This window comes from Peromyscus maniculatus, chromosome 3 (assembly GCF_049852395.1).
Source record: "Peromyscus maniculatus bairdii isolate BWxNUB_F1_BW_parent chromosome 3, HU_Pman_BW_mat_3.1, whole genome shotgun sequence".
Classification (NCBI taxonomy): Eukaryota; Metazoa; Chordata; class Mammalia; order Rodentia; family Cricetidae; genus Peromyscus; species Peromyscus maniculatus.
The window spans coordinates 61459744-61482406 of NC_134854.1; the positions used below are offsets into that span (position 1 = coordinate 61459744).

The 22663-nt window shown below is 39.6% G+C and overlaps 1 protein-coding gene and 1 long non-coding RNA gene across 3 annotated transcripts in view; both read right to left on the reverse strand.

Moving 5' to 3' along the window:
* Window positions 1-22663, reverse strand: part of Ahcyl2 (adenosylhomocysteinase like 2) — a 168674-nt gene that overhangs the window by 132099 nt on the left and 13912 nt on the right. The gene's annotated exons all lie outside the window — the stretch shown is intronic.
* Window positions 1-22663, reverse strand: part of LOC143272319 (uncharacterized) — a 60123-nt gene that overhangs the window by 23994 nt on the left and 13466 nt on the right. The window contains exon 1 of the long non-coding RNA XR_013049785.1: window positions 1-22663. This exon is cut by the window's right edge and continues 13466 nt beyond it. This is a non-coding gene — a long non-coding RNA (uncharacterized LOC143272319).

Genomic DNA, 22663 nt, shown 5'->3' on the forward strand with positions numbered 1-22663 from the left:
CTTTCTTTTATCAAATAATGTACAATATAAATCTGCTGGACTAAAAGGGGGCTTAACTCAAGAATTTTACATCAGCACAGAATATTACTCAGAAAAAAAAGTTTGGAAGGAACAAAACTGGGAGAGGCTCAGTGGTCCAAGGATTGCCTAGCACAACAGTCCCTAGGTTCAAGGCCCAATATTGCAAAAAAAAGAAATTGTAAATAAAATTCACACACTGGGGCCGGCAAGATGGCTCAGCAGTGAAAAGGGCTTTGCCACACACAAACCTGATGACTCGAGTTCAGTTCCCAGAATCTACAACTCGAAGAAGGAACGAACTCTCAAATAGTCCTCAAACAGGCAATGGTACATACACACCATATCACACAGTAACAAACAACTATTTTCAAATTCTGGGAAAATATCAAGAAAAATACCTTTTAAAAATCATGAACACTATAATTGTTGATATATGCTACATGTGTGTATTAAATGATAAGAAGACATAAATATGAACTAAGAACCAAGCAAATTTATCAGGTAAAAGGGGTACAGACACCATAAACTTTAAATTTGAAAAGACAGGATCCACAGCCATGTGTGGTGGTGCACGCCTTTAGCCCCAGCATCAGGAGGCAGAGGCAGGAGGATCTCTGTGTTCAAGGCCAGCCTGGGCTACAGAGTGAGTTCCAGGACAGCCTGAACTACTTAGAGAAATCCTGTCTCAAACTACACACACACACACACACACACAGAGACGGAGACAGAGAGAGCATGTTAGGGTAATCAGACTCTAGGCAGTTATGAATATGATGTGCTAATTCTACTCTATTATAAGCTATAAACATTGTATAATATTCAACTTCGGACTGTCCCGTCTCCCATCCTAGCATCTACTAAATTAGATACTCAATGAGATGAGTAGTCTACCCAAACATGGCCCTGATAGAAACATTATGTCCACTATGCTACCTAGATCTTAGTGACACAGTTCATGACTCTTCCAAGGTGTGATTTCTTCACATTTCTTAGAGTTTGTCAGCTTCCCCAGTATCCTTACAATATGCTCTCCACCTTTTCTCTAACCTACTCACATACTTCCTTCCTCTTTGTATAAGTCAATTAAGCAAAATCTATTTTGGTTTGCTTTGTAATCAGATAATATGTGATAACGACTAGACCACTGTAACTAATTGTTAAACAGTAATTTGTTGAGCAAAACTGGATGAAAACACTGAAAGCCAGTTAAATACACACTGAGAAAAATGAAATGACTACAGGAATATACTGAAACAGAAAGATACTGACTATAACCATAGTAGTGGTCACTGTACCAGCACAATGACCATCATTGTGGACAACTTCTCCCCTTTGTACTTGTCATTTCAATTATTATGTCCAAAGACTTTGAACATCCAAAACTGTTCTTCAATATCAAATCTACAGAATACATTAGCAGATCCTATTTCCTCCACGTTCAGGACAGACAGAACCCAACTACTTTCCCCATCTTCCCTGCAATGCTCTGGGCCCGGCTGTCGCTGCCCCTTTATCTGGTTTCACGATAAGCTCTTACTTGATCTCCTTACTACCACTCCTGACCCTTTCAGTCCATTCTCAAGCCTGTAGCCGATAGGATTTTAAAACTTAAGATCTGTTTAAAAACTTTCAGAAATTCCTAAAATCCTTACTGTGACCATCAAGACCACACGTGGTATCTGCCTCCTTCCCACCCACTAGCCTCATCTGACAACTCAACCCTCACTCTAGTCCAACCACATCTGCCTCCTTGCTAGTCCTTTAAAATGTCCCACAAGTGCTGTGACACACCCGAGAGCCTTTTGCTTGCTATATTCTCTGAAAAACTTCTTCAGTCTCACCAACAGCAGCTCCTCTCAGGGTCACACCATTCAACTCTGTCATCTCCTCTCCTCCCAGATGCTCCCAGGCTCTAGTCATCTGAAATTCCACTAAGAACCCCAGTCTATCAGATGATAAATTTGACTTTCACCCTTTGTCTTTCCCGGTTGGTACATATAAGAAATACTGCCTTGAGCTCCAACAGTCATGATGAATCACAAAAGCACCCCTAATTATGGAAACATACTTAACATGAGCTATGGTTAAGAATCTCAGCCATTCAGTCATCTTTGTGGAGCCAATATACCAACCTAACAACGATCATCTTTATAGCTCTCTTTATAAATAAAATGCAATATATACAATCAAAGGATTACAACTGAGGATCAGTAAATCATGCATATAACTTACTTAAATTAGAACATAATAAATGTCACAAATGCTATAAAATATGTGAAAAAGATGATTTTTATTTGAAATAAAATTACTTCATATGAACAATGAGGCATATTTTTAGAAAAATTCATGGACAAAGAAAAACCATACAATTGGGGGTTACTATTAGGCACAAGTGAATTTAATTCTAAGTAGTGGGGCTTTTTGTTGTTGTTGTTTGTTAAGTGAATATTGCCCAGGGTTTTGTCAACAGGGAAGTAAAAACTGAACACATATTAAACAACTAGGTAGTTTCTGTCATATTGGATGATTTCAATGTAGGCAGCCTATAAAGGCTTCAGCATTGACTTCCTAGATGTCATTTCCAATGACAGTCTCTTCAAATCTAGCTCAGCTAACTACAACCAAGGCCATACTTCAGAACCTTTTTTTCTGTTTTTGTTTTTCGAGATAGGGTTTCTCTATATAACAGTCCTGGCTGTCCTGGAATTTGCTCTGTAGACCCAGGCTGGTCTGGAACTCACAGAGATCTGCCTGCCTCTGCCTCTGCCTCTCTGCCTCTCTCTGCCTCTCTGCCTCTCTCTGCCTCTCTGCCTCTCTCTGCCTCTCTCTGCCTCTCTGCCTCTCTCTGCCTCTCTGCCTCTCTCTGCCTCTCTGCCTCTCTGCCTCTCTGCCTCTGCGCCTCTGCCTCTGCGCCTCTGCCTCTGCCTCTCTGCCTCTGCCTCTCTCTGCCTCTCTGCCTCTCTGCCTCTCTGCCTCTGCCTCTCTGCCTCTGCCTCTCTGCCTCTGCCTCTGCCTCTGCCTCTGTGTTGGAACTAAAGTGCCCAGCACACTTCAGATCTTTTCATCACTTGAAAAGTCTCCATCTCCAAGATAGCACTTGAGCATCCCACTTTCTAACTTCCTTTGGCTTGCTGGTTTAATCAGTCACCTATGCTATGACTTCACTAAGGGTCATATCTTTACTTTCAAACTCTTGGCTTTGGCCTTCTCCTTTTTGGCTTTTCTTTCTGATTCATGATTTCCCATCCTTACATATCATGATTTCTTTTCTTTTTTGGTAGTGTTGGGGATCAAACCCCAGGGTTTTGCACATGACAACCAAGCTATCTAATGAGCTTTATATCAGTTTATCCAATTTGCTTACTAGTCATCTCCATTTAGGTGTTCCTCAAACACCTCAAATTCAATGTATATCAAGTAAAGTATCTTCTATTACTGTTACTTCCTATGTTGGTCAATTTACCACCCACTCCAAATGGCAGGCAACTGCGTATTTCTGTGTATTTCTTCCCTTTCTTTTGTTCTTACTCACGATGAACCAGGACTTGAACCAACATCTGAAGTAACTCAAAAAGAACCCTGTAACTCTGCACCCCACCCTGAGGCCCCAGTGCTCACTGACCTGAAAGAACCCACTCTTTCTACACTAAGTAGTCTTCTGCTCCTGCCCTCCCCTTCTCTCGCTCTGTGTGCTAAGTCCAAAGTCATCTTCTCGAAGGTAAATGTGGTCATGTGCCATTGTTTAGTCTTCTAGGTGCTGTGACAAAGTACTGAGAAAAACCACCTGAGAGAGGAGCAATTACCCCAACTCAGGGTTTGGGAGGACTTCATCACATCAGGGAAGGGAAGGCGGCCGAGCAGCTCAGCTTGTGGCAGCATGATGGTGGTAAAGGCTATTTATGTCAGAGGAGGTCAGAAGGCAGAGAGTGAGGCCGGAGTCAGGAGCCAGGTAAACCTCCAAAGGCCCAAACAAAAACCTACTAGCCAAGACCCACAACCTCCCCAAAAGGCAACACAAGCTAGAGAGCAAGAATTCAAAGCATGAGCCTACAAGGGCCATATCAGAGTCAAAGCATAAAACCACGGCACTCTCTTCTTAGCACTCAGACACAAACAAGTGTCAGGATTAGAGTACCCTTAGGAATACAAAAACTAAAGCTTCCAGGATAATTTGTAGTCTCTCATTTCCTTATAGGCTACCAGCATTATTCCAGTATACTACCGGAATAATGTGTACAGTGTGTAGTCAACCAGACATCCATAATCCAGAGAGTAAAGTTTGATGAATACACAGAGATTACATTATTATTCAAGATATTCACTGTTCCTCCCTGATGGAGGGTTAGGGCATGTCTAAAAACTTGATGTCAGATTGCCTACACAACTTGTTTTATTCAATGATGTGTTAATAAAGGAAAGGAAAGCTGAGCATAGTCACTCACTTTTGTAATCTCTGTACCTGGGAGGCTGAGGCAGGAGTATTGCTAAGAGTTCAAGGCTAGCCTGGGTTACATAGGAAGTTCCAGGGAGCCAAACCTATGTAACAAGGTCCAGTTTCAAAAATAAATAGATAAAGGAGAGTGAAAGAAGAGAGGGAGAGGAGGAGGAAAGGGAAGAGGGGAGGAAATGGCAAAGCTCACTCTGAACAGCTTTCAGAACACCACTATGTATATTCTTCCATGCCTCATTTCCTTCTGGCACAATAAAAATGCCTCCAATGAGAGGCATAGCTCCAGCCTGAATCCTGGAACAAAACTACACAAAAGACATCAGCATGAGCAAAAAATAAACTACGTTTAGTAAGTCACTGAAATCTGGGTGCTGCTTATGACTACAACATAACAAAGACTAAAAAGATTTATATAGTACCTCATAAGACAGACAGGCTGGTTTAGTTTTAATCATATTTCCTGCTATGAACCCCACAAGTGTTATTCCTGCATCTCCAATCCCACCCTAAAACTTAACTGTAAGCTGGGCGGTGGTGGCGCACGCCTTTAATCACAGCACTCAGGAGGCAGAGGCAGGCGGATCTCTGTGAGTTTGAGGCCAGCCTGGGCTACCAAGTGAGTCCCAGGAAAGGCGCAAAGCTACACAGAGAAACCCTGTCTCGAAAAAAAAAAAAAAAAACTTAACTGTATACTCTTAAAAATCTTTGTTTTAGAGATAGTATCTCATTATATAGTCCAGATAGCTGCAAATTCTCAGTCTACCTGCCTCAGCCTTTCAAATGCTGGGACTGGAGGCATGTGTCACCATGACTGGCCAAAGAAACTACTTTAAACAGAGTTCTTCTGTAGAGGAGTATATTAGCCAGCACAATGATTCCTTGTTAGCTATTCTTTCCTCAGTCTCATCAAAGAATGTCTGAGATCCTTTGCTAGCCCTTATCTTGCTATACAGTGAATAACATAAATATGTATCTCTCCAGCTATATGTTGGCCTCACTGAGAGCAGACTATGTCTTGCTCATCTCTAGAGCCCAAATATCGACCAATGCAACAAATAATTCAGTATGAAAATTATATCACTTATTGAGCTGGGCTTGGTGGTGCATCTCTTTAATCCTAGCCCTAGAGTGCTGTGGATATCGCTCTGTATGCTGTGAATGTGTTGCTATGATTGGTTGATAAATAAAATGTTGATTGGTCAGTAGCCAGGTAGGAAGTATAGGCAGGATAAGCAAACAAGGAGAATTGTGGGAAGGCTGGAAGGCTAAGCCAGGGAGCAGCATGTAATGGCACACAGGTAAAGCAACAGAAGATGTGGTGACATATAGATTAACAGAAATGGGCTGAGTTTAAGTGTAAGAGCTAGTCAGTAGTAGGCCTGAGCTAATGGCCAACCAGTTTTAACTAATATAAGCCTCTGTGTGTTTACTTGGGTCCAAGCGGCTGCAGGACTGGTGGGTGAGAGAGATTTGTCCTGACCTCAGGTCAGGTGGGACACAGGAAAACCTCAGCTACACCAGAGAAGCAAGTGGATCTCTGTGAATTCAAAGCCAGCCTGGTCTACATAGTGAGCTCCAGGACAGCCAGGACTACATATAGAAACAATGTCTAAAAAAACAACAACAAAAAGAAAATTTATACCACTTAGGAAAAACACTAATTGTATTTTTTCCAAATACAAAAATATAAGACACACCCCTTTATCGTGTTAAAAGATATTAGAGGAAATTTAGCCTATTTAATGCTTGATTTTCTTTATTGAGAATGATTTCATAGCCAAGCTTGGTAGCACACATCTATAATCACAGCACTAGAGAGGCTGACACAGAAGGATCCTGAGTTTGGGGGTCAGCTTGAGCTACATAATGAGATCTTATCTGAAAAAGAGGCAGGTTAAAACACACACACACACACACACACACACACACACACACACACACACACTTCAAATTCTAGAAAAAAATAAAATATACACAGTTAAGAGAAAACTAGACCATGAAGTAGGGGAAAAAAGACAATAAAAGAGCAAAAAGAACATGTAGTAGCTTACAGTAAGCTCAGATCTCAGGTCCAGATAATTACTCCCTCAAACACTGAGACCTCCATGGAAAAGAAGTTACAGAACTAAAAATCAAAATATTCAATTCAAATTCTCAATTCCAAAGGAAAAGGATGACTACATATTCTTTAATATCGATTAAGTGAGTTTAACAGAAAAATCCTACATTGGCCTATGATAGGGCAAATGAGATGCATGGAAGTGCACAAGTCAGAACCAGTCACCAAAAATAAATTAATAAATAAATCACGCTAATAGCTGGACATGGTGGTGCAGAACTCTTTGGAGGCAGAGGCAGGTAGATCTCTGAGAATTTGAGTCCAATCTGGTCTACAGAGCAGGTTCCTGGACAGCCAGGGCTACACTGAGAAACCCTGTCTGGAAAAAACAAAATAAAGAAATAAACCATGCTAAACATAATTTTACTTTTGTGCCACAATTCTGTAACTAAGAAGTAACATAGAAAAGATCAAGTGCTTATTGTTGAGTCTAAGTAGGGTTTCTTATGCTAGTCAAGTCATAGGCTCACCACTAGTTAAAATACAATACCATTCTTGGATTAATAATCAATAATCTCAATCTGGATAGAAGTATCTAATGTTGCTATAGGGCTATAGATTCCAATTTATGTTAGATGTTTATCACCATCTTGAAGATTTAAATATCTTATAAATTTTGCTAATATGATATAAGGCTATCTATAAAAATTAAATGACAGCATGAAACAAAAAAATTACAAATACACATATAGAAATAGGTTGAAAATTGAAGATGTAATTCATTAAGGATAAATGTACATTAATTTATCATACACACACAAAATAAACAAAAACAAAAAACACAACTAAATTCAAAACAGGAAAGTCAGAGTATAAAACTCGTAATCAACCCATTATAACATATGTTGACAAGAGGTTAGTTAACTATGAGCTCAACATTAACTTCAGTATGAGAGATCAGCTTAAAAAGCTAAGATGGGCTGGAGAAATAGCTCAGTGGTTAAAAGAACTAACTGGTTTATTGTTCCAGGGGACCCAGGTTCAATTCCCAGCACCTACATGGCAGCTCACAACCATCTATAACCCTAGTTCTAGAGTATCCAATGCCTTCCTTTGACCTCCATTGGGCACCAGGCATGTATAAGGTACCCAGACATACCTGGAGACAAGCACCTAAGCATATAATAAGAAAATTTTAAAGCTAACACAATTGATAATAGTACAGTGATATGAACTAGGAAGGAAATTGTTATTGGTCAAGCAGTATCTTGAGAATTAGAATTTGGAATATGACCTTTTCTTACTTGAGTGACACTACCTAATCAATAGGGTCAGGAGAGGATAATCAGGATAGTTTAATGGATCTGACAGACATAAAGAATAAGAGAATCAAGAATGATCTCCGGGCAGCTAGAGAGATGGCTCAGGAGTTAAAAGTGCCTGCTGCTCTTGCAGAGGACCCATTTGGTTCCTAGTACACATGCTGGGCAGCTTACAACCACCTGTAACTCCAGCTCCAAGAGACCAAACACTCTCTTCTGGCCTCTTGAGGCACCTGCACTCACATGCACAGACACACACAGACAGATGCAGAAACTGGTCCTACTTGTAGGAGAAAAAGCCCGCAAGGTCTTTGTTTTAAGCTGCCAGGCCTCTGACTCAGGTGTGGAGGCTAAGGAAGAAGTCAGCTATCTTGGAAATTCACCATCTTTATTGCCTACTCATGGCCCCTCTCCCTACCTGTCTGCCTATCAAGGAATCTGCCTAACACCTAATCTCTCAGAAGCCCAGGAGTATCTCTTATGACGAGAATGACTTGTATTTCCCTGCAACAGAATCATTTTCCTTCTTCTTTCACCAAGAGGGAAATCGGGGCTGAGAGAAGCCATTTATCTAGCACCACCAAGACAACAACGTTGAGTAAGAACCTTACACTTTTCACTGGCAAGCCCTTTGTGAAAGCCACTCGGCTCTTGCAGGGAGTAAGTAAGTAGAGTCCTTAACTTAGCAACTTCACCTGTTTGTCAATTACTCTGGTTTCACTTTTATGTTTCCTTCAAGTCATATAATGTCTAGATCCAGAAATAATACTTACATTAAAATAATAATACATTACAACTATGAAACAGAAACTTTTATTTCTTAAATCCCAAAGGCTAAAACAAAAAAATAAGATGTAAGAGTAAAGATATCTCTCTTGTGCTGGTTAACAAGTAACCATGGCAGTACTGGTTCTAATGAACCAGTCTGCCTCCATCTTAGGCTTGAAAGCCATCTTATAGTAAAGACAAACTAGGTTCATTCTTGTTTATAACTGAACCTCTGTTTCTCGAGGGTTGGGCTATGGTCCACATGTAACCTTAACTACAAATGGTTCTGTACTGCTCTTTCCAGAAAACAGCAACCATGTCTTTGTTTCAAAAGGTTATTATGACCACCTGATGTTATGACTACCTTGTTATGACTACCTTGGAAACATGTATTTGTTTCAGGTTGTTATGATCAATTTGTTAATGTTTATGTCCTGCTTCTGTAACCCTGATATTTGCCTGCCAAATCCTACTCCTGGACTACAAAGTCATTATCTTCCCCATATTCAATGCTGATCTCTTGAACCCCACTTCTAGGGAGGACAGCCTGTGTGCAGGAATTAAAAAAAAAAAAAAGCTTGCTTTAATTAATTTGGCCATCATGATTTGGGTTGGTGGTCTTTCTCCTCGCATCTTTGGGGTTAACAGTTTCACCATAAACCAGACATTGGTCATCATAGGTCATGAAGCTGCTTCTCTGGAAACCTAAGCGGCTTCCTTTGTGTCTTAGAGATTCGATGCAGAACCACAATATCAGTGCCAGAGGGCAGGGAGAAGGATACTGTCAGTAAAAGAGGCTGAAGTCTCAATGTGCATGTAGGAAAGCACATTAGAGATTCATCTTCTGTTTCATACATATATTAAAGCACAGTGCTACCACCTTGGTAAAACTTTTAAGATTGGAATAGTATAAAATTCAAAAATGGCCAAAGATCAGCTATACCATTATTTGAAAATAAGCAAAATGCTTGTCCACTCCAGTTGTAAATGTAATAAAGGAATACCCTAACAAGTGCCCACGCTCTTTACTTCCTCCCCAAAAGGCACATTTACATTATAATGGTTGCCATGGTTACTTTAATTCCATTGCGGTGCCTTTCTCCAATTGCTAATCTTGGAGCCTGGGTGGTACAAGTTAACAACCAAAAATCTTAATTGAGGCTAACTCAAAACTCAGCCTACTCAAAAGTTCATGACCTACAAAAGGATTTTGTTCTAGCAACAAAAACTGCCTAAAGTACAGACTGTTGTTTTCTATAGTCTATTCTACCCAAGATTTTACTGTTATCCCAGGGAACTCTCTGGGAGTCAGTATTTTATCTGTCTTAAATAGTTTCTTGTACAAAAAAAAAAAAGATAAATAATACATGTTATCAAGGACAATGAATCAAAGGAGTGTCTGCTTGATTCCAAGTATTTAGTATCCTAGGCCTTAATAAGAAAAGACATTATTACTTTAAAAAAAAAAACAATTCTCTCACATAAACTGTCAGTATTACTTTCTAAGAATGATAACATGTACCTCTAGCTATACAAGCAACACTTAATAACTAGTAAATAACAAAGCAGTGCCCAAACAGAACACAGAAGAGAAAAAAAATTGAAAGAGGGACTGGAAAAGATGGCTCTGCAGTGATGAATGCACTGTTCTTCCAGAGTCCAGGAGTTCAGATCTCAGCACCCACACTGGGCATCTCACATCCATTGGTACCTGGGGGATCCAATGCCTCTGCCTCCTTGAGCACTTACACTTGAATGCACATACCTGCATACAGACAGATAGACAGACACAGACACACATTCACACTATTAAAAAAAAAAACTTTTCAAAAAGGACAGGGGAGGAATGGTAGTGCACTTTTAATTACAGCACCCAGGAGGCAGAGACAAGTGTATCTTTTAAGAGTTCAAGGCCAGCTTGGTTTACATTGCAAGTTCCAGCCAGTTGGAGCCACATAATAAAACTTTGTCTCAAAATAAAGTCAGACAGAGAGAGTTGCTTTCCCAGAAAACCTTATAGTAAGGATGGAAAGAAGATGAAGATACTTGATAAAAAGTGGAAAGAAAAATACCATGAAGGGGTTGGGGATTTAGCTCAGTGGTAGAGAGCTTGCCAAGCAAGCTCAAGGCCCTGGGTTTGGTCCTCAGCTGGGGGGGGGGGGGAGGGGGGAATACCATGAGAAAGAAGATAAATTGCTGAAAAGTATGTGGTAAAATAATAGAAAGTTTTCTGGAGACAGTATGTGAGCTTATCTAGCTCCCAAATGTGATATGTACTGTTAACAAGAGTTCAAGAACGCAAAAATGACATACCAATAGCAAACTTTTTATAAATTACAATAAATTCATAAGATGAAACACTCTAGACATTTTATTTATTCTTGTATGTGTGGTGGGGTGAGGGTTATCTGGTATCACACATGTGGAAGTAAAGGATTTTAGGGAGTCAATTTTCTCCCTCCTCTTTGTTTAGGTTGGATCTCTCCTGTTGTTTCTGCCATGCTAGCTGGCCCACAAACTTTCAGTCTCCCATCTAACTGTACAGGAGCTGAGATTACAGATTCATGCCACCATACTAAGTTGTGTTTTAAAATTTATTTTGCTTTTAGCTATGTGTATGCATGTGTGATATGTGTAGGTATGTACATGTGAGTGCAGGTACTTGTGGAGGCCAGAAGAGGGCATTAGATCCCCTGGAATTGGAGTTACTGACAATTATGAGCCACCATATGGGTGCTGGGAATCAGACCTGGATCCTCAGGAAGAGTAGCCAGTGCTCTTAATGACAGCCATTACCAATCCCACTTCTTTATTCTCGGAAGCACAATAAAGGCTTTAGAAGTCTGGCCATGCCAGGCAGTGGTGGTGCACGCCTTTAATCCCAGCACTTAGGAGGCAGAGACAGGCGGATCTCTGTGAGTTCGAGGCCAGCCTAGTCTACAGAGCAAGATCCAGGACAGGTACCAAAATTACACAGAGAAACCCTGTCTTGAAACACACACACACACACACACACACACACACACACACACACACACACACCAAAAAAAAAGAAGCCCGGCCATGGATCCCAAACACTATCCCTATGGATTTCCTTTCCTTTTCAAGTTAACAGGCTCCTGCATGTTCTTTGTGACTTCAAGTGGAGATACAGACTTACCATAATGTCACATTTTTAAGAGCAAATTTTAAAGAAATAAAGGATATATCTACCAAGTAGTTTAAAGCAAAGGAATGGTATTTAAAAGTAAAGACAAAAAAAAAAAGTCTTAACTGGTAACCCAATGCTCCTCAATAAAACCAATATTGATTAAGAACTTTACATTGATATATGTATTAGAATTAATATATATATTACACATATATCAATATATATGTATTATATATAGTAGTATGTGTATATATATACATATGCAGATACATACCTCTGTATATATTATCATAAATAGCTATATAATATACACACACACACACACACACACACACTAATGTTCCTGTTGCTATTGCCTAGACAAGGAGCCTTAAACACTTGGGCTCTTTCCAAGGCTTAATTATCAGGCTGACTGCCCCAGAAGCAACCTGAGAATGTGCTATACAAGAAAAGGCTGGGATATAGCTCAGCTGGTGAAATGCCTGCCTTGCCCTTGCCTTTTATAATGCACTGTGTTCAATCCCTAACAACACACAAACCAGATATGGAGGTGCATATCTACAATCCCAGCAATCCAGAGATGTAGTCAGGAGGATAAAAAAATCCAAGATGGCTCCACGGGTAAGGACACTGACTGCTAAGCTTGGGAACTTGAGTTCCATCCTTGGAACTCACTAGATGGGAAAATTGACTCCCACAAATTGTCATCTGACTTCTATACACATGTTGCCTCTGACCTACACATAGACACAGAGACACACATATGAACACACACACACACACACACACACACACACACACACACGTAATAATAATAAATGAATATAAAAAACTTATTTTTTCAAGTTCAAGGTAATCACTGGCTACACAGCAAGTTCAAGTCAGTTATAGGGAATGTAGAATTTGTCTTTCTAAAACAGTTGAAAAGTGAATACTAAAATGTCCACAGATGTGACTGCATCAGATACTATATCCAAGGGACAGAGATAATTAGGTTGCTAAGTGGAGACAAGTATGCAATAAATCAATAGTTCATGGATAAGGTTCAGCTCCATAATCATAAGCATCAAGTGTTTATTATGTGCAAGTCCAAAATGATGCACAGTCTACCAACAACCACATACATACTGAACATATCTGACAGTTTAGCTAAACAAACAAAAGAGATTTAAATACACTATTCAAACCATGTATGGTACAGCACTTGTACTCTTAGCACTCTTGAGGTTGAGGTAGAGGGACCAGCTGAGTTTAAGGCCAGCCTAGGATACAGAGGGAGACTGTCTCAAAATAAAAGAACAAATAGAAAGCAGTGAAAAAAATTACAAATCAATAAAATATCCCACCCAATGTAAGAGAAAAAATTCAATAAATTATTTCTGAGACACCCCAAAATATTTTAAAGATTATAAAATTTATAAGGCATTATGCATTAGCTCAAATATAATATTACAGAAAAAGAATACAGGCTCAGCTATGTACATTAACGGGTATACTGGAAGCAATGAGGGTTTTTGTTTGTTTTTAGTTATCAAGCTATGTGAATTGCTATCACCAAGCAGTATGAGGAAACTTAATAATAAACTCACTGAAGCATCACTAAGGTGCAAGGACAGAAAATAAGACTGGACGTGAAACCCTGCAGTTCAACTGCTGAGTAAATCCTAACAGTGCTCCATGATGTACAGAAGGGCCTGATTAACAAAGCAGAGATAAATGGAGAATAGGCTCCAAATACCAAATATGAACTATTCAACACGTAAGCTATTAAAATCAGAATGCATTTATTAATCATAAAAACCCAAATACTGGCCTCTGCAAATGGAATTTTATTTTACTAAGAAGATAGCAACTTCCAACATGACACTTAGGCCTTATCTTTCTGACAATGGAAAAATTGTCAGAGGTTTGTGGTTAGTTATGAAAGCAGGTCCCTATAAAATTATACAAGTCAGTCATGACTGTCTAGGCCTAAGATTTTTGAGAAATGGCATGAGATAGTTTGGTCAATTGGCAAAAACAGCACAATTTATTTTCATTCCATTAGAACTGTAAAGGCAGGGAATGGGAAGATGGATCAGTGGTTAAAAGCTCTTGCTGTGCAAACAGAAGGACGCAAATTCAAATTCTTAGCACCATGTAAAAAGCTGGCATGGCTACACATGCTGTCACTCTAGCATTGGGGGATGTGAAGACAGTGAAACTTAGGAGCTTCTAGTTCTCTAAGGCCTTGTTAAAGGCAAGCACAAAAAAAAAGATACCCGATAGCCTGCTCAGGCTTCTACATATATGTGCACAGGCATGTGTGCCTGCACACTCACATGCATGTAACACAGACACACACAGACACACACACACACACACACACACACACACACACACACGGCTGTCTTTGGTTTTACTTCCTGTTGCTATAATAGAATACCCTGACAAAAGTAACTTAAGGGAGCCAGATGTGACACACATATTTAATCCCAGTACTCTGGAGATGGGGAAGATGGATCTCTGGGAGTCTGAGGCCAGCCTAGTCTACACAGTGAGTCCTAGGACAGCCAGAGCTATACAGGGAGACCGTGGAGATTCTATCTTTAAAAAAAAAAAAAAAAAAAAAAAAAGTAGTTTAAGGGAGAAAGGGATTATTTGGCTCACAATTCCAGGTTACAGTTCACTTGTGGTGGTCTGAAGGAGAATGGCCCCCATAGGCTCATATGTTTGAATGCCTGGTCCCCAGTTGGTGGAACTGTTTGGGAAGGATTGGGAAGTGTGGTCTTAATTGGAGGAGGTGTATCACTGGGGATGGGCTTTGAGGTTTTAAAAGCCCATGCAATTCCCAGTTCGCTCTCTCTTCTTTGTACTTGTGGATCAAAATGTAAGTAAGTTCTCATCTATTGCTCTGGGGTCATGCCTACCTGCCTGCCTGCTACCATGCTTCCTATCATGATGGTCATGGACTTTAACCCTCTAAATTGTACGTCCCCAAAAAACTCTTTCTTCTATAAGTTACCTTGGTTGTGGTGTTTTATTGTAGCAATAGAAAAATAGCTAAGACACCATCATTGCAGGGAAATCAAGGCAGCAGGAATTTGAACCAACTAATCACATTATATCCTCAATCAATAGCAGGCAGTAATGAGTTAATGCATGCATACTAATGCTCAGCTCTCCTACAGGAAAAGGTGCAAACTACAGTGGGTAGGTCCTCCCAAATAATGTAATTAAGATAATCCCTCAGATAGTCTCAGAAGCCTCCTAGGCTGTGTCATATTGACAAACATAAATAAAGAAGCACTTCAATTTTTATTTTCACTGCTGAGGTTCAAACTCAAGACCTTCAAGAATACTACCAAGTCTTCCATCACTTAGTTAAACCTCCAGCCCTCAAATTTGTTTAATAGACCCATGTAGGACTTAGGTATATAGCTCAGTGATAGAGCACCTACCCAGTAAGGTCCTATGTTCAATCTCCATCCCTTAAGAGGAGGAGAAAAAAAGCACAGGTATAAGAGAATTATAAATCTGGTAATATTTAACTTAAGTACTAGGAAGAAACTGAAACAAAATCCTATTTAAGCATAGTAGATTGTCCTACTCTGGGATAATCTGAGGATTTAGAAGATGAAAATTCACTCTATAATAAAGCTAATTTACACTAATCATTTCTGTTTGAGTAAGTAACATAAGGCAGGCTGAGTTAGTCATTCTTTCACTATCTGTCAGAAACTTAATAGAATAAACAAGAAAAACAAGATCTGAGTCCTTGTAGACTTAGTTCACAGTCTAGGGCAGAAGGCATAAAATCAAAACTTGCAATCAAAGTACACATATGTCAATAAATCCATCCCACAGAAGGATGCCATCTGTGGGTCTTATGGGAGATGAAACAATAAGGCTGGACTGTGAAATAAACTCTATTAAACATACAACCACATATATTTCACTTTAAAAAGGCACCTTACATTGCCTTCCCTTAGAATGGAAATCATAATGAGCCTTAAAACAGTGTTAGAGTCTGTACTTACAACCTGGCATGATGCCTCATGCCTTTAATTCTGGCAGTTGGGAGGCAGAGGCAGGTGTATCGCTGTGAGTTCAAGGCCAGCCTGTTCTACATAGTGAGTTCCATAGAGCTACATAGAGAAACCCTGTCCCAAAAAAACAAATGAAAGTCTTTAGTCTTTTATAAAATGGCAGCACATCTGTAATTCTACTACTTGGATATGAAGGAAGGATGATTAGGAGTCAAGTCATTCTCAGCTACACAGAGTTTAAGGCCAGCCTGGGCTACATTACATTAGACTGTCCCAAAATCGTCGTCGTCGTCATCATCATCGTCATCATCATCATCTAGAAGCAAATTAGGAGTACTGAATCTGGTGAAGTCACTTTATTTTATATAATTCTGCTTCTAGAGACATACCCTGGAGAAATTCCTTACATGTGAGTAAAAAGAAATGATTAAGAATGTTTACTTTGCCAGGCGGTGGTGGCGCATGCCTTTAATCCTGGTACTGAGAGGCAGAGGCAGGAGGATCTCTGTGAATTCGAGTCAGCCTGGGCTACAGAGTGAGTTCCAGGATAGCCAGGACTGTTACATAGAGAAACCCTGATTCAAAAAAAGAAAAAAGAATGTTTACTTTAATGGAAACAATCTCCTTTAACAGATGAATGGGTAAACTATAGTATGTTAATACAATGAAGTGCTACTCAGTTAAAATGAATCAACTAGAAAATCCACATGGATCAAATGATTTTTTAAAAGTTCTAAAATTTTTTTCTTTTTTTGGTTTTTCAAGACAGGGTTTCTTTGTGTAGCCTTGGCTGTCCTAAAACTAGCTCTGTAGATCAGGCTGGCCTCAAACTCACAGAGATCTGCCTGCCTCTGCCTCCCAAGTGCTGGGACTAAAGGTGTGCACCACCACCGCCCGGCTAGCAAGATTAAATATTTTTATTTATTTGTTTGTTTGTTTATTTGTTTATTATGTATACACACGCCAGAAGAGGGCACCAGATCTCACTGTGAGAAACCATGTGGTTGCTGGGAATTGAACTCCAATCCTCAGGAAGAGCAGCCAGTGCTCTTAACCTGAGCCATCTCTCTGGCCCCGATTTTTAAGGTTTGTTATTGTATATCAATGGAACACAGTATATTTTAGTATATAACCACAATGTGTAAAGAATGGATTGGAATAGGGTAATTGGTATATCCTACCACTTTAAAATAAGTATCATTTCTTTGTGACAGTAATACTCAAAATCCTTTTGACTAGTTATTTTGAAATGAACAACTAATTGTTGTCAACCATAGTTACTGAACTGTGCTACAACACATCATAAGCTATTCCTCTTACGTAACTAGACCTCTGTAGCCATTAACCACCATCCCTCCTGCCTATGTCAGCACTCTTCTCCACTTCTATCAACTTCTTTTTTTTTTCCAGGATTGAGCCCAGGGCCTTGCATATCCTAGGCAAGCACTCTACACCAAGCAACATCTCCAGCCCTCGGTTTTCCTGAGATAGGGTCTCATGGTATAGCATGAGTTGGACTAGAACTCAAGATGTTCTGATCTCTACCACCCATATGCTGAGATTACAGACATGGACCACCACTCTCAATAAGATCAACAGTGTTAGCTTTCACATGTGAGAACATACAGTATTTTTCTTTTTGTGCCTGTTTGTTGCTGTGGGATGTTCTGTATGTCCTGTGGGAGCCCTTCTTGGGTTCTTTGTGGCGTTACCCAGCAGGTCCGCATAGAGGATGATTAGGACCATGGGCCTGAGTGCAGGTGTCTGAGATGGTCTGCACTTGGCTGTGCTGGGGGATGGTCTGTATGTCAAGTTGTTCTGATTGATCAATAAATAAAACCTGATCGGCTGTGGCTAGGCAGGAAGTATAGGCGGGACTAACAGAGGAGAAATAAAAGAACAGGAAGGCAGAGAGAGACGCTGCAGCCGCCGCCATGACCAGCAGCATGTGAAGTCACCGGGAAGCCACCAGCCACGTGGCAAGGTATAGATTTATGGAAATGGATTAATTTAAGATAAAAGAACAGTTAGCAAGAAGCCTGCCACGGCCATACAGTTTGTAAGCAATATAAGTCTCTGTGTTTACTAGGTTGGGTCTGAGCGGCTGTGGGACTGGCGGGTGACAGAGATTTGTCCTGACTGTGGGCAAGGCGGAAAACTCTAGCAACAGTTTGTTTCCCTTTTAATATAAGATCCTCCAATTCTATCAATGTTGCCATAAGTAACAGGATATCATTTTTGTGTAGTTAACATTGTACATATCATAGAATACAGTATGCATATATATCAGTTTATCAATTTACCCATTGATAGACACTTTAATTAACTCTATCTTGACCATTGTGAATAGTGCTGCAATAAACATGAGACTGCAGATATCTCTGACACATTGACTTCATTTGCTCTGGATATGTATGTCCAGTACTGGATTACTTGATCAAATCTGGTCCTATTTTTAGTTTTTGAGGAAACTCCTTATTATTGTCCCTAATGACTGTGCTAGTTTACATTCCCATCAACACTGCATGCGTTTCCTCTCTTCATATCAGCACCAGCACTGTTACTACTCTATCCTTTAATAACAACCATTCCAACTAAGGTGAGAAGGGACCTCATGATTTGCATTTCTCTCATCAATGACACTGAGCCTTCTTTCCGTACACTTCTTGACCACATAAGGACCTTATGAGAACTGTCTATTCAGATTTTGTTTGTCTGTTCTTTAGGTTATTTTTCACTGTTGTCTGAATTTCTTATAAATTACAGATATTAATTCCTGTTGGATGGATCATCTGCAAAGTTTCTTCCATTCTACGGGCCCTTATCTTTGTTGACAGTTTTCATTGTCATGGAGAAAATTTTTAGTCTGAAGACCCTACTTGTTAATTTTTGCTTTTTCCGTTGCCTAGCTTTTGGAGTCATGCAAAATCTTTGGCCACACCAAGGTCTGAAATACTTGCTATGTTTTCTTCTAGTAGATTCATAGTTTTAAGCCTTATATTTAAGGTGACTTTTGCACATATTAAGTGTTAAAAGTCCCATTTCATTTTTCCAGATACAGGCATCCACTTTCTTCAGCACCATTTACTGTTGTAGACTGTCCTTTCTCCAATAAATACTCATGGTGCCTTTGTTGAAATACCAATTAGCTGTACACATAACAGGTTTATTTCTGGTTTCTCTGTCCTGTTTCACTGGTCTTGTGCCTTTTTTGTACACCAGTACAATACTGTTTGGGCTACTGTAACTTTGTAGTATATTCTATTATATTATAATAATTCTAGCTTCATTCTTTCCACCTAGTCCTTTGTCTGTTCATAGTATTTCTGATTCCATATAGATTTTACAAGGATTTTTTCCCTGTATCTGTGAATATCCTTGGCATTTTATAGAGACTATACAATCCACAGACCACTTTGGTTTTGCTTGATTTTTTTCCAGATAACTTTGGATGACATAAATATTTTAACAATATTTACTCCTTAAATCTATGAACATGTGACTTTTTCATCTTTTGGATGTCTTTTTCGATTTCTTTCATTAGTGTTTAATAGTGAGAGTTCTTTCACCTCCTTAAATTTATTCTTAGACTTTTTTCTACTCTAAATTGGATTCCTGTCTTGGCTGCCTTTTCAGATAGCTCTCTGTTCAGATACAGAAATGCTACTGGTTACTTTATGTTGATTTTACATTCTGAAGCCTCACAAATTCACTAATCAAGTTCCAATAGTTCTCTGGAGGAATTCTTAGGTTTTTCTATATAAGATCATGCCATCTGCAAACAAGGAGAATTTTGCTTCCTCTTTTCCAATTTGGATGTCCTTGTGGTTCTATCCCTTGATCTGACTACAAAACCACATAAAATTGAGTGAAAGATGTAGGCTGCAGAAGAGTATCTTTAATATATTTATATAAAACTTATAAACAATATACAATTGCAATTTTTAAACAACTACAGCAACAATTCACCAACAGAAAAGGTTAGCTAACAGTAATCTTTGTTTCTTTTTTTGTTTTGTTTTGTTTTTCGAGACAGGGTTTCTCTGTGTAGTTTTGGTACCTGTCCTGGATCTCACTCTGTAGACCAGGCTGGCCTAGAAATCACAAAGAACCACCTGGCTCTGCCTCCCGAGTGCTGGGATTAAAGGCGTGCACCACCACCGCCTGGCATAGTCTTTGTTTCTAATGGGGATGTAAAAAGAGATAAAGGAACGTTAACAGAAAACAAAAGGGTCTTCAATTTTATTTATAATATTCTACTTCTTTAAAAACTAACCAAGGGCCAGGCAGTGGTGGCGCACGCCTTTAATCCCAGCACTCGGGAGGCAGAACCAGGCGGATCTCTGTGAGTTCAAGGCCAGCCTGGTCTACAAAGCGAGTTCCAGGAAAGGCGCAAAGCCACACAGAGAAACTGTGTCTTGAAGGAAGAAAAAAAAGCTAACAAAGGGCTGGAGAGAAGGTTCAGTGATTAATAGCACTGACTGCTCTTCCAGAGGACTAAGGTTCAATTCCCAGCACCCACATGGCAGCTCACAACTTCCTGTAATTCCAATTCCAGGGGATTTGACATGTATGAGCAAGCATACATGCAGGCAAAACACCAATGTACATAAAATAAAAATAATAAATTTGAAAAAAAAAAAAGCTAACCAAACTGGGTGGTGGTGCACACCTTTAATCCCAGCACTCTGGAGGAAGAGGCAGGTAGATCTCTGTGAGTTCGAGGCCAGCCTGCTCTACAGAGTGAGTCTGAGGACAGCCAAAGCTCCACAGAGAAACCCTGTCTTGAGAAAACAAAGGTAATCAAAGGCTAGGACATATATGGTATAGTATATGCTTAGTATGTGTGAGGTTCTAGATGTTAGCTCCACTACCAAAATTGTTTTAATCTAAAGAAAAATTTATGCCCATGTGGTGGCATACACCTGTAATTCTAGCACTTAGAATTAAGAGACAAAATGATAATGAGTTCAAAGTCATCTTCAGCTAGTTCAAGGCTAACTTGGACTATAAGAGACCCTGTCTGAAAAATAAATAAATAATAAATAAAAGACATTAAGTAAAATTTTCTCCAAATTTAAATATAAAATTGTAAATGGACGTTTGGTCAAATGAATATCCCTATATCAAGCAGCAATAAAAAAAAATACCTGGTTTTAGAAGCTGTATTTGTAAAATTATTCTATTCAATTAATCTCCCTACCATCTAACAACCTCAGTGTGATAGAAAACTTATAGATGTAAAAGTAGTTACACACAAAAAGCTTCCTTTTTACAAGTAAAATACTTCCCACAAAATGCTGCCAGAGATACCAATAACAAAATCTAGCTATGTACCTACCAGCTATCTGTCAATCAATACCATCCTCTACAGGACAGGCAGGCCTGGAATTTCTGATCCTCCTGCCTGGCCACCTCATAGCTGGAATTACTGATCAGGCCCAGCGTAATCATCGCAATGCAATGTGCCACTCCCACACACCAGAGCAGTCGAAATGTTGTTTAATATTAATGACCTTCACTTCTGCTGTCTGTCGTTTTGAACAGGGTTTTCTATAGCCCAGGCTGACCTGGTTTTCTATAGCCCAGGCTGGCCTGGAATTGGCTCCATAGATGAGGATGACCATGAACTATGCTGATCCTCCTGCATCTACCTTTCATTGATTACAGACATGAACCAGCACAATCTGCCTCCCTCGGTTACTCTTGAATTTCATGCACACCTACTGCATATGCACTATGCACACCATGAACAACCCACCATGGTAAGAGAATTACACACCCGTAGAGAACTCAGTGCAAGTTCCTTCACACAGCTGCAATGTGAAGCTTCCAATCCCAGGTGGGTTTATGTGACTCAGTCAGCACCATGGATGTATGTTAATGAGCACCAAGGGAAACTGAGCTTGAAACTCTGCTTAACCAGCAACCTAGGATGCAAGCTCCTGAGAGAGAGAGAAAAAGCAAGCATGAGTACTTCAAACTGAAAATGATACCCAGGAACAAGCAGTTCTAGAGACAGGAATTCAAAGAAAATTGGCTCTGTCGAATTCACTGTTCTACAGACCCACAGGCAGCCCTTCTGTTTTTGTTTCATTTCTGGCTCAGTTAAAAGCACCTTAGAGAGAATATTTGTTCCTTCTCAAAATAACTGTGGAGAACACTAGTGAAGTTCCATAAAATCTGTTTTAAGCATTACCTATTGGTGTCAAAGGGCAGGAATCAGGGTGTGTATGCGGGTGTGTGTGGGTGAGGTCTCTGTTAGTATATACAGGAGACTCTGTGGAGATACATGGGTTTCTGTCAGAGAATTGATCCAGCAGAGGGTTCTTATATATGCACACATGGAAAATGCAAATGTGACTGTCTGTTAGTCTGTGTATCCATTTCTCTCTGGATCTCATCTTTTTGTGTACCCAAGCCTGTGTATTTCTACGACTTGTGTCTATAAAATGTTCTATTACAAGTCTCACTATTTCCCACCCTTCCTCAAAACTCTAAAATGGTTTTTCTTGCCCCTCTAAAAGTTTCATAAAAGAGAAATATGAAGTCAACAATGAGTAACAAACTGAGATTCTGGCACTTGCTCACTGGTATAAAACAGACTTGCCTGTTTGAAGAGCAAAATTCAGTTGAGCAGCAGGGATCCATCCTAACTACTCCAAACTTTAAAAACTGTCTTTGACTATAACTAGACATCCCATATAGATTTTTCCAGAGTACCCCTGACTTACCTAAGTTTCAGATCAATTCAGAATCTAATCATAAAGTAGAAGTTACCAGCTTATTTTAAATAAGCCTTATGTAAATTTGGTTTTCATGAACAAGTCCTAAAAGGCAAAAAGCTTGCAAATATACAGTGTA